We start from the raw sequence: 10,018 nt of genomic DNA on the forward strand, positions 1-10,018 counted from the left end.
AAGAAACCAAAAACAGGGCCTCTGCCTTAACAGAGATTATAGGACTTTTATAGCTCTTCATCTTGGTGTTCACTTTTGTTTTCTTTTAAGGTTCCAAGGTACTTTGAAGAACGATGTGACAAGCATAACAGCCAGGGTTTCCACGGCTTCTATTGCTACCTCAAGCTATCCATTTGTCCAAAATGGGACCTAGAACAGCTGTCAAACTTACCTAATGCTTTCCTTGGTTCTAACAATAGTGTCTTTACTTCTTGGACTCCATTTAAAAAGTGAATGTGTGGTGGTGCCTGGGTGGTTCAGTCAGTTAAGTATCTGACTCTTGATTTCAACTCAGGTCATGGTCTCAGGGTCGTGGGATTGGGCCCCACATTGGACTCCATACTCAGCAGGGAATCTGCTTCTCTCTCTCCCTCTGCCCCTCCCCTCTACTTCTGCTCTCCCTCTCAAATAAATAAAATATGTTTAAAAATCTTTTCAAATGAATATAGAGAGAAATAGATAAGTAAACAAAAAGTGGATGTGTAGAGGCACCTGGCTGGCTCAGTCAGTGGAAATGTGGGACTCTTGATCTCAGGGTTGCAAGTTCAAGCCCCACACTGGGTGTAGAGACTACTTAAAAATAAAATCTTTTATTTTTAAAGATTTTGTTTGTTTGTTTGTTTATTTGACAGAGAGAGAGAGAGAGAGAGAACAAGCAGAGGCAGCAGCAGAGGGAGAGGAAGAAGCAGATTCCCCCCACTGAGCAGGGAGCCTGATGTGGGGCTTGATCCCAAGACCCTGGGATCATGACCGGAGCCAAAGGCAGATGCTTAACCAACTGAGCCACCCAGGTGTCCCTAAAAATAAAAACTTAAAAAAAAAGAAAAAAGTGAATGTGTGGTGAACACACCTAAAACAGAGAGCAAAAAAGGAGGCATTGGGAAATGTGCATATTCTCCTAGTGGGGAAGAGGAGTTGAAATTGTGTCGATAGCAACAAGGAGAGATGAAGCCTAGCACACCAACACTGTGACTGGGTACCAGAGGTGCTTCGATTCTGCCAAGGGCCTTGGCGGCGTTCTTAGCCACAGCGCATATCAAAAGTAATTTCAAAAAACATTTCTAAAGGGCTGGAGCAGTGGCAGACTGCTAGGGACAGTTGAAAGTTGGCTTTAACCTTGATATTTAGCCAAAATTTAATATTCTTTTGCTATCTTAGCCTTTGAAAGGCTGAATAACCAAACACCACATTAAAATCTCTTCTGGCATCCTTGAATAATACCCATCATATAAAAAAGTCATGTTGGTTTTTCAGGTTTATCACTACCATCTCAGTATTTGTTTCTAAATGTATAAATAGCCTATAGCCTTGTTGGAAAAATCTACTTTATGAGATTTAAAATATTGAAGTTCTATCAATCTACTGAAGTATAAATATGTGCTTATTATGAGTTAAATGCAATATAATTTTTAAAAGATTTAATTGCTGTATTTCATTTATTTTTTAAAGATTTTACTTACTTACTTGAAAGAGAGATCACTAGTGAGCGAGAGAGCACAAGTAGGGGGAACAGCAGAGGGAGGAGAAGCAGGCTCCCCGCTGAGCAGGGAGCCTAATGCGAGGCTTGTTCCCAGAACTCTGGGATGGTGACCAGAATGGAAAGTAGACACTTAACCAACTGACCCACCCAGGCATCCCTAAATCACTGTATTTCACCTAATATTTCAGCATTCATAAAACTGAGCTACCCCCGAACTGGGATATTTCATACAATCATTACTTTTTGCCCATCCACTGTTTTTTCATTAAAAGTCTTAAAAACATAGGAAGAATCATGGATACCTGAAGAAAGTAACACATGTGGACCTGGGGGAAGGACAGATTTCCATAGGTAAGTGCTGAAAGAAATACTGTCACCTGGCCTAGGCCCACTTCGACCAAGATTTCCAACTTGAGGGGGCACCTGACTGGCTTACTCAATAGAGCATGTGACTCTTGATCTGGGGGTTGTAAGTTCAAGCCCCATGTTGGGACTAGAGCTTACTTGAAAAAATAAAAATAGGATCATGTTTATAAATATACCTGGTGCTAAATAAAGATTTATCAAAAAGCAAAAGATTTCCAACTTGAGGAAGAGAAGGCTCAGAGAGCATGAAGTGACAGTACCTGCAGTTATTCTATGATGACCTAGGCTAGTCTCTCCCCCCTTGAGAATAGTCTGATTTGGAATTTTAATGTCCCTTCCCAAATAGACCCAGGGATGGAGAAGTATAACATCTTTCTCTTTTCACACGTGACAGATGCCAGCAAATTATGTAACATTTATTGTCACGGAGCTAAACTAAATCTATCACTATTGAAGAAATAAGAATGAGATCATTAAATTAGGAGAAACTAAACTCTGATATGCAAATTTCTTTAATTAAAAATATATTTGGGGGATCCCTGGGTGGCGCAGCGGTTTGGCGCCTGCCTTTGGCCCAAGGCACGATCCTGGAGACCCGGGATCGAATCCCACGTCGGGCTCCCGGTGCATGGAGCCTGCTTCTCCCTCTGCCTGTGTCTCTGCCTCTCTCTCTCTCTGTGACTATCATAAATAATATATATATATATATATATATATATATATATATATATATTTGGGGCACCCAGATGGCTCATTCAGTTGAGCATCCAACTCTTTTTTTTTTTTTGAGCATCCAACTCTTGATCTCAGCTCAGGTCTGGATCTCAAGGTTGTGAGTTCAAGCCCTACACTGGGCTCCCAATAATTAGGGCATGCAATTCTTTTTTTTTTTTAATTTTATTTATTCATGAGACACACACAGAGAAAGAGAGAGAGAGAGAGAGGCAGAGAGACACAGACAGAGGGAGAAGCAGGCTCCATGCAGGTAGCCTGACGTGGGACTCGATCCCGGGTTTCCAGGATCAGGCCCTGGGCTGAAGGCAGCGCTAAACCGCTGAGCCATCCAGCTGCCCAGCATGCAATTCTTGATTGCGGGGTCATGAGTTTGAGCCCCACGTTGGAGGCAGAGCTTACTTAAAATATACATAGATAAATAGATAGATAGATAGATAGATAGATAGATAGATAGATAATCTTATATGTTAAAATTTTTATATATCTAAATATATATACATATATATGTTAAAGAAATATAGATGGAAGTGTGTCCCACTGGTAAATTTAGGTCAGCACACTGAACAGGCATGATATTAATAAGTGAACCAATCCTTCTTACTAACACAGCACACTAATCACTGCATAGTGATTCTCGAACTGATTTCAGCTCATCGGATCAAGTCCCGTGTCGGGCTCCATGCTAAGCTAAGTGGAAAATCTGCTTATTCCTTTTCCTCTGCCCCTCCCCTCACCCCTAGAGAGTGCTCTCTCTCTCTCTAAAAATAAAATCTTTAAAAAAAAAAGAAATATAATAGAGTAAAACATGGCACAGAACACTCTGAAAAATCATAATTTGGGGATCCCTGGGTGGCGCAGTGGTTTGGCACCTGCCTTTGGCCCAGGGCGTGATCCTAGAGACCCGGGATCGAATCCCACGTCGGGCTCCCAGTGCATGGAGCCTGCTTCTCCCTCTGCCTGTGTCTCTGCCTCTCTCTCTCTCTATCATAAATAAATAAAAATTTTTAAAAAAATCATAATTTTTAAGACTATGCAACAATGTGAAAAATTATTTTATGTGAAAAAATCAGAGTATAAAATAATCTATAACTACAAAATTATTTAAAATATGTATGAGAACAAATATTGAAAGGAAACAGAAAAATAAAAAGAAGTTGCTCCATCAGTATGATGCAATTGAGGGAAAAATATTTTCTACATAAAACATCTTTTAAAGAAAACATCTTTTAACTTTTGATTTAGAGTTAAATGTTTATAAATAATATAATTTTTTAAAGATTTTATTTATTAATTCATGAGAGACACAGAGAGAGAGTCAGAGACACAGGCAGAAGGAGAAGCAAACTCCCTGCAGGGAGCCCAATGTGGGACTCGATCCCAGGATCCAGTGATTATGACCTGAGCCAAAGGCAGACATTCAACCACTGAGCCCCCAGTCGTCCCTAAATATCATAAATTTTAACTTGTTATTTTTATGGTTATAAATACTGTAACATTTAACTCTACAAGTTACGTTCAAGTCAGGATTTGAACTCACAACACTGACTTCACCACACTGTCTTCCCACAGCCTGAAGCTGCACTGCAAAACAGGAAGTGCAGAACTTTTGGGACCATTGATGGGCTTTTTGTCTCTTTTGGGGGGGCGCCCTTCCTTCTAATGTCCCTCACCTCATGTGCATGCCCTGTGCTCTCAAACTGCTAAGGAAAGCATATACCACATGGAGTTATTCCCCACTAAGCATGAAATGTCACACTTCCACTCTTAAGAGGATTCACATTTTCAAAATAATCAGAAAGTGTTAACAGAATACAGCCAAACACAGGTCTCTGCTGGATGCTGGAGGCTTCAAACTACAATTACAAGGAAAAGAACACACAATAGTCATTTCCGAGAGCAAATGTCAAAGATAGCTGGCAGGGCGGCACAGAGAGAGGGTGGAAGAGACTTTCCCAGAGCCCAAGGAATGATGTCACAGAAGCAGCCAGCTTCATCTAGCACTCCTGTTCTGAGGCAGTGTGTCTCACACAGACTCTACACATATGCTATTTTTCTTCCTCCATCCCCCTGTCAGCTCAGGCACCAGCAAATTTGATATCATTCTTCATTCTGAGTTTTTCTCTCTACCAGTCACTTGTTCATAAATTTCCCTCCCTGCATCACTGAAATCTGTAGCAACATTCCTGATAAATTCCTCATGCCCTTACCTCCCATCATCCATAATATTATCTCCTTCATCTAGGAATGCTCTGGATATTCAGCTCCAAAGACTCCAGCCAGTGTTTTCTCACTGTTCATCTTATATATGCAGGGGGCAGAAATTCAGCTCTCCAACTAATTGGATCATCTCCATGCATTTTTAAGAAAGGGGCAAAATGGTCAAGCTTGCTTTCAAGAAGTCTTCAAGGCATCACTGTTTTTCTGAACTCCATTTCTCTGCTCTCTCTCTCTCTCTCTCTGCTCTCTCTCTCTCTCTCTCACTCTCTCTCTCTCTCTCTCTCTCTCTCATTAGCTCTCATTTCTTCCTCTGCAAAGTTGAAGAGCAAGGATCCAGGAGAGAGGATGTGGGACAGGCTGTTTTGACAAGTGCAATTGCAAAGGAGACGTTCACTGTAGTCATAAACGAGCTGTTTTGGAAGCTTTTCCTCTGAAATAGTTTCCATAACATGGAGAACACTTAATGCAGTCGTATAGCTTACAGTAAATGTGTAACAAGTGTGGACATAAATACTGCTCTTTTTAATCTCTGGCTATGCATAAAATGAGCTTGCACCAGAAGAGAAATAAGAGACCTGACCATCTGAGTGAAGAAATACCTGTTCCACCACAGGATTGGCCAGCATGGAAGCTGGCCAAGTCTCTTCTGGTTACCCAAGAGGAGCTGACCATACAATGGAGCATCACATCATCATCGGCACTGTTTCATTCATCCTAACCCCTTCCTTCCTTCTGCTGATCACTTCTATTGGAAGCTGTGATTTGTGTATAATCCACATCCCACTTGAAAAGTAAAAGACTTCTCCAGCTACTTAGAGTACTGATGGTAGCTAGCCCTACTTTCAGATACCCTCTGGGGATGGCTTCAGCAAGAAAAAGTCCCCGATCCAAGATCCTCCCCACTACCCGTCTAGTAACTGCTCAACATAGAGGAGTATAAAGGCCTTGTACACTCACACTGTATCTTGGGACAACTCTGAAGGATCACCCCAGCTTCAGGGTTCCAGGTAGGGTTGACGGAGAAGTCGGTTGAGATTGCATTGCCATCCAACTTCTCCCTCTGTCCAAGCCTGCTTTCATCCTCTCCCTTCATATAACAAATCCAGCATCTGCTAATCTCTCTTTTACCTTGATTCTCAGGGAATTCAACCTGCACCACTGCTGTAGGTGTTTCAAGATGAGGTATTTCATACACGGAATTAAGCCACAAAAGTGTTCAGTAGTCCGAGGAGTCAAGAGGGGAAGGGGACCCTATTCCCCAGATCTATTCCCCAGAGGTCAGGAGGAAGCTTCTCCCACCCAGGTAGATTACAAGCACTATGCTGACTAGTTTAGGGAAGAGATCACATATGGAGCAATCGATGAAATGAATCAACATCCAATTAACTGTGTGATTCTCTACAACCTTTCTCCAAGACTCAGATGGCCTCTGCATAAGACAGTCAAATTAAGGAAGGATGTGACAGGAATCATCCTTCCCACCATCTTTCAAATTTTCATGGTGACACCAACATTTACAGTTGCCCTGGGAAATTAAATACTGTTTTGGGTTTATTCTCCTGGAATTGGGGGTGGGGAGCAGGGGTTTTCACTTGGCCGTGCCTACTATAATGACAGTCAACTCTGTGAATACGGGAGTAGGGGTTCTGGCTAAGTACGTCTATCCCAGTCATAGTTCCACAACTTGGGAAATAACCATACTTTCAGCCTAAAACTCCATTCATCACCTAACTTCTGGCTACCATCTGATTGGTAAGGTACAGCAACATTCGACCGCTTCAGGATTAGGTGAGCCTCTAACTGGCAATCCCTAATGAGGCTCTATTTCCCATTCCCCAGTCCACGATCACTGACAAGTGGCTCCGCATACAATGGAGGAAAGTTTTGAGGCAAATTTATAGGATATGCTTAGGACAATGTCACAGGTATCCTCTTTCCAGGGGACCCAATACCTGTTTATTCAAGGAGTTGTGTTTCAGCCACCTGGCTCAGATCTGAGGACAGGGCCAGAGGCTATGATTCTCACCGTGATAATTCAAGTAAGGTCTCTTTAACTAGACCTAGATATCCCTCCCCACAATTATACAGATCTTGTAATACTTCAGCAGGTGTTGTGAGTACTTTAATTAGGGCATCCCTCAAAAGCCCACCCCCTACTTTTAAGACCAGAGCATTCATTCCCCCTACTTGCTGAGTGTTGACAGCCAACAGTTCTCAACTGAGTCCCTCTTTGAGGCTTGCCTGGGTGTGAAGAACAGCCTTCTTTAAGATCATGTCCCCTTTTAGGAGCAGCAGATACCTAATGCCTGGCCTCTGTAGAGGCATAAAGGCCCAGGCAACTTTGCTCCAAATCAGAACCCTCTGCAGGTTCTAAAGCTCACTGTAGCATTAGCTGTAGCCTCTATGGTGATCATACCATAGTTCAGCTTCTCCCTCAGCCTCATCCTGCTTCTTTCCACTCCCCGACGGGTGTTAATCCCAACATCAGTCTCCAGTAAAATTTCACAATGCAAATCTTGTCTCAGAATTTGGTCCTAGGAAGCTGAACTGTGACAATAAACTGAAAACTTACTTCAGTCAGGGCCCCTGAAATCAATGAGCCATCCCCAGAGATCCCTACACAACAAAACATCCTAATTGCCACTCTGGCTCTGCTGCCTGTAACCATAACTGGACCCATTTTGTCTCTAGTAGTTCAATGTCTCCCTTTGGCCTTTACCACCCTGAGATTTCATCCTTCTCCGTGAAATGAGGAAGTCCAGCACAATGGTGACCTCTCCCACCATTATCACAAACTTGAAGAAGGTGGCTATGACAGAGTTTTCAAGGCCACATTCCCATGCTTTTCTCAGTGCCTTGAGAAAAAAGGAGTAGGTCATTGGCCATCTGCTAGCAGATACAGTGGGAGAAGTCGAGAATGGGCACATATAATAAATCCACTCCAATGTCCTAATTTTTCTGAGTCCTTGAGTTCCTCCAGGCTACTTCTGGCACCTGAACCCTACAGGCCACTCTTATGTTAGATCTTAGCCAACCATCTCAGCCATTTCAGGGAATACACAGAATCAAATCTGTCTGGACTGTCCAGACTGCTGAGTTTCCACATGAAGCAGAAACTATCAATAGGTGGATTTAGCCAATGTTACATTTCGCCTTCTCTGGTCTAGTACCTCGAGAATTCATTTTCATATAGACTCCCCAGACTATTGCTGGTACAATTTTGCAGGAAACTTGCTCTTTTCACCAATGTTGAAGCTCACTCCTCCCCATTCTGTCTTTGAATTTGTCCCTGACCAAGCATACTATGACAGGACTCCAGTTATGGGTCTGGATTCAATGGAAGGATGGTGGCCATGGGGTTTGATGAAACTTGGCATCCCCTTGTAAGGTAACTTCTTCCAACAAGGTTAACACAGGGTCTTCACACAACAGACGAGCCACATCCACCCTGAGACTAGTGCTCCTGTGTTTCTGCCCAGGTCTCTATTCACAACTTAGTGCTTCTCCCTCTGAATGCAAAGCTGGGTCTCACATTTCTTCTCTCCTGACTGCCCAGATGGTACTCACATGTACTCACACAGCACATTTACTATTTCGTGGAATGTCGCCTTAAACTGGTCATTAGGTACCATCCTTTTTAATCTCTCATTGTCATCTAGATTCACCCAAGGTAAAAAACACAAGAGAAATAACCCTGGATTCTATAGCATGTGAGTTCATCCTGCCATGAGGCAGTGAAAACAGAGGGACCAGAGTATAGGGACAAATGCCAGGCTTTCACATGGACCTTGGGTTGCTTTATTCATCCATGTAAAGAGGGTTTAATTACTGGCATTCATATCTCACTTTCCTAAGTCCTTGTATGTGCACAACTGTGTTTAGAAAAAAAAAGAAGGCAAGAGCTCTCTTCTAGGACTTACAGAGCTGATATATTAGGGTGAATAAGAACACTACATCTTTTGTAAATGGTAATAAAACTCAAAATCCAAGCCCTAAATCCTACTAACTTGCCTGAGGTCACACAATTAGAAGGGCTGGATTCTACACTCAGATTTTCCTCCACCTAACTCCCATTGTCTTCTCCTATCTGGACCAGTGGAGAAGGTACATCATGCTTGCACACAAAACAAAGTTAGATTAAAACAAATTCCAAAACACAGTAACAACAATCAAGGTAGAAATCCCCATTTAGCTTCTGTTTAAAAAGCAGGAATCAGGGGCACCTGGCTGGCTCAGTCGGTAGAGCATGCAATTCTTGATCTCAGGTTTTTTAGTTCAAGCCCCACATCGAGTGTAGAGAGGACTCAAAAATAAAATTTTTAAGGGCACCTGGGTTCGCTCAGTCGTTTAAGTGGCCAACTCTTGAATTGGGCTCAGGTCATGATCTCAGGTCCTAAGATGGAGTCCCATATCAGGCTTTATGCTCAGTGGGGAGTCTGCTTGAGGATTCTCTATCTCCTTCTCCTTCTGTCCTTTCCCCCCACTGTTTACCTGCGCTCTCATTGTCTCTCTCTCTCAAATGAATAAATAAATCTTTAAAATAAAAATAAAATTAAATTTAAAATAAAAAGAACCAGCACTTGGGAAGCAGCATGAAGTGGGAGTTACAGATGACTATTCATTTTCTAAGGGGCACTTAAAATCAAACCACATACGTTGGCATCCCAAGATGTGATCATTCAATCCAGTGGGATCTGGTTCCTCATCTGAACAAAAACCTCAGGCCTTCGGAACCCAAGCATATTTACACACAAAGCATCATGCTTTGGGAATTAAGCATATGTTTGCGGTAAAATATTTCTCTGCCATAAATGCTATTTTTCTAAGTAATCAACTTCATCAGATTCACTTATATGATTTTAAAAGAGGCAGAACTTCAACAAAGCATCCATTTCATTATTGCAACTTGCAAAAGGGTAATTCTTGTCCATGCTATTGCTTGGTTAGTTGAGAATTCATTCTTAGTTAGAAATAGGGGAAAAAAATCCCTTAGCCCAATGCAAAACAAAATCATGTAAAAGAAGACAGAGTTCTTTCCTCCCCCAATTCATTTGCAATTCTAATGTTCACTCATATTTTAGGCACTGATGTATGATGAAGCTGCTTATTTTCTGGAGTCAAATGTGGCATGATTATTTTTTTTTTCTCTTCTCTCTTCTTTAGTCTCTTAGGGGCACTTAA

This window comes from Canis lupus, chromosome X, assembly GCF_011100685.1.
Source record: "Canis lupus familiaris isolate Mischka breed German Shepherd chromosome X, alternate assembly UU_Cfam_GSD_1.0, whole genome shotgun sequence".
Classification (NCBI taxonomy): Eukaryota; Metazoa; Chordata; class Mammalia; order Carnivora; family Canidae; genus Canis; species Canis lupus.